The sequence below is a fragment of the Lepisosteus platostomus genome, chromosome 22 (genome assembly GCF_059453375.1).
Source record: "Lepisosteus platostomus isolate fLepPlt1 chromosome 22, fLepPlt1.hap1, whole genome shotgun sequence".
NCBI lineage: Eukaryota > Metazoa > Chordata > Actinopteri > Semionotiformes > Lepisosteidae > Lepisosteus > Lepisosteus platostomus.
Window position 1 is genome coordinate 2,852,501 of NC_142632.1, and position 3,236 is coordinate 2,855,736.

The following is a 3,236-nucleotide window of genomic DNA, read 5'->3' on the forward strand; positions in this document are numbered from 1 at the left end:
CTTGGGATCGAGCCGACACGTAACGGGATTATAATCAAGTGCAGGAGCTGAGGGCTTTAGTTTTGTTTCGTTTTCCATGGCGTTCGTAAGCGCGCAAATCAAAGGCAATTCCTGCGTCTAACACGAATGTAAATGCTTTTGAAAGTGCAGTGTGGTGCAGCTTGTAAAATCCTTGTCCACATTTTTGGTTTGTTGATGTTTTTTCTGTCTGCCAAAGTTGCATTTTGACATCCGGACTGGGGGACTTTATCATTTGAACGTGAAGCCAGCCTTAAACCCTCTGAGGCGTGTCTGTCTGCCGGCACGAATCTTGTGAAAGGTATTTTTTTTAACGGAGAGCAACTTTAAAAAGGTTTCCGCAGCCACCTCGCAGTCCGTGTTTGATTATAGGAGGAATGCGGCGGCGGCGAGCTCGCATTTGTCGTGCTAGAGTGGTTAAGGCGATGGGCTCGAAATGCGTTGGGGCTTCCCCGCGCAGAGTCGAAACCTGCCGATTCCGGCGTCTGCCGCACGTCGTCTTGTGCCTGTGCGGCAGAGGCGAAGTGCCGCTTCTCCTTTCCTGGTACTATAACAACGCGAAATCGCTTGGACCCGCTGCCGTGGAAATCAATTCTTCAGATAACCACACGTTTTGCGTTCGCTCCTCTGGTGCTCTACTTATGCCTTTGAAAACCTAATGAATAAAGCTGAAAGAACCGACACGATATGTAGGTGCTCGTAAAGCACGCAGTAAAGAACTGTTAACAGCAAGGGTTTCAGTGGGTTAACTGAGGAGAAGGCGTGATCGCTAATTGTTGACTTTTTATTTGGTGTTAGAAACACTCTTACTGTGCATGACGTGCAACAAATGTAGCCACAGAAATTGCATCACGCTTTCATGTATGCTATTGCAGACACCAACGTTGCCTAGACAGAAAACCGAAATAGCCGTGGGTTTGCTTGCTGGTCTGAAGGATCTCTCTTCGAATCTCTATCATTTGTCAATGGAAGTAAAAGGCGCTGCAATCTGATACGTTCAGAATCAAACCCGCAGCTGTTGTTCGACTTTTTTTTCTTGACTAATTACAACTGAGTGTCGCATGAGCAGTTACATAAACTTGTCTGGTATATTTGAACACAAATGCCGTTCTTCAGTTAAAACTAACAGTACATTGTCAGGGACATTCAGTTCTATACAAACAAGAGACAGACAAGAGAATATTTCTACCGTTCATGTGGACTACGTGTTGACTTACTGATCGGAATAATTGAAAGGTTCGGGCTCATAGCCGATGCAGTGCGTGCTAATTAGAACAGCAACGCTGAGCTCTCAGCACCGTACTGAGCCCAGGTGTTTTTCTAAAGCTGTCAGGTGCAGTTCATTTACATGAAGGAAATCTCTTACTGGGTACGATTACAATGCAGTAAGTAGCACAGACTACTTAGGGAGTAGCCCGATGCGTTTAAAAACGACCCGAGCCAGGCAGGAGTCGAACCTGCAATTTCCTGATCCGTAGTCAGACGTGTTATCCATTGCGCCACTGGCCCTGGTGTGACACTGTAGGACTGTAACCCAGTGAGATCAGCACTGCAACTAGTAAAATATTACCCCCGGTCCATTCTTTTCCAAAAGTGAGAAACACCTGTTTTCTACATTTTGTCTGTTTTAAAACCATATCTCTTTAAACCAAACCAAGAGTTTGTCTTTTGCACTGATATTCTGATTCATTTCGATTTCAAAGAAAAAAAAAAACATTATCTTCCATAGCATCATAAAATTGTCCATTCTTCCAGACTCTACTTCTCTCTTGTAGTAGTACAGCAGACCTTTCCAGGTGAGCAGATCACAGAGTCCGAAATATGCTTCCTCCATCAAGCAAAGTACCTGAACATGACTCTGTCTTCATAAAAGCGCCCCTGTAATAAAGAAATTAAATCCGAAATCAAGAGTTCAGTTGCCTACTGAAGTTCAAGAAGTCATCAATTTTAACCTAGCAACACATTAAAGGCTGCATCTATACAAGTACGATTCTAGAAATGCTCACCAGATTACGTTTTAAGAAGGAACTGCGCCTCAGGTTCCGCCGAGATCTTAACTTGGATGGCAGGATTCAGAGTCCGGAGTGCGGACTGATGTCGCACGGAGGGTCCACATACTGTGGATCCCTCAGTTTTCTTCCGCGTGTTTAAACCGCCAGCGTGTGACTCCCCTGTCCCCGTGACCTCATTGCTCTGCTCTCGCCTCTGTGCAGCTGAGCCCGACTCATGGTAAAGTGGAAAAAAATATGCCCTCAACGTGGGATTTACTCTGGATCGAGGATAGATGTCACCTTTTTATCGTTGAACAGGATGTATGTGATGTGGCGACTAGGTTCAATTTTGTATCCTTTTAAAAGATTAAGGACTGGGGTGAGCGTGATTTACCACCCTTTCAGCTAAGAACCCGACATGAGCACCGTTTAAGCTGCATAGACTCGGTCGTTTAACTCTTCTCCATTAGCAGGGTTAAGGTTAAAGAAAAAAAAACATTGCTGACTTCTTTTTTTTTTGCCAGCCGCTAGCGCTGATTAGCAATGTTTGTATTTCATGTTTTGCAAGTTGCATCCATTTTAAGAAAAACAAGTCGCGTTAAAGACAGGAAATGAATACTTGCATTTAATTAAGTCTAGCCGTAGGCGGTTGTCTGTAAGGACCAGTTCTGTTCAAGAAGACAGAACAAAGAAGGCACCACTGGAATTCGGACTCAGGATCTCCTGTTTAAGAGACAAGCGCTTTAACCAACTAAGCCACGGCGCCCCGGGAGTGTTGTCCTTTTGCAGCCACTTGGACACACCACTCAGACACATCTGCATTCGGTGTGTGCTCCGCCTGCTCGCTGAGCAAGTTGCCACCTTTACATACAATAGCAACATCGACACCAAGAGAAAGGATGACAAATGGCTTTTATCTGGAACTTTTCATGTCCAAGGAGCTCAATGTGCTTTCTGTGTACAACAGGGCCACTGAACTCCACACTGGCCACTGAAGCACAGCAGTGGCTTGCTGGCTTGACATCTCCCAAGGAAAATGTTGAAATCGCATGTGGAACAGGAAAAGGACCCTCGAGTACGAGGGAAAAAAAAGAAAAAGATCATTTGGAGCGCGCCAACCCATGTCTGGACAGACCGGTTCCATCGACGAGGTGGCCGAGTGGTTAAGGTGATGGACTGCTAATCCATTGTGCTCTGCACGCATGGGTTCAAATCCCATCCTTGTCG

At 45.4% G+C, this 3,236-nt stretch overlaps 1 non-coding gene and 1 pseudogene across 1 annotated transcript; both read left to right on the top strand.

Annotated features, from left to right (window-relative positions):
• The window catches only part of LOC148643231 (18S ribosomal RNA), a pseudogene marked incomplete at both ends in the record, with an annotated part of 754 nt that extends 650 nt beyond the window's left edge, over positions 1 to 104 (top strand).
• A 3,050-nt stretch (positions 105 to 3,154) lies between these two features.
• trnas-gcu (transfer RNA serine (anticodon GCU)) lies at positions 3,155 to 3,236 on the top strand. Its single transcript has one exon. It is a non-coding gene; the product is annotated as a tRNA-Ser (tRNA).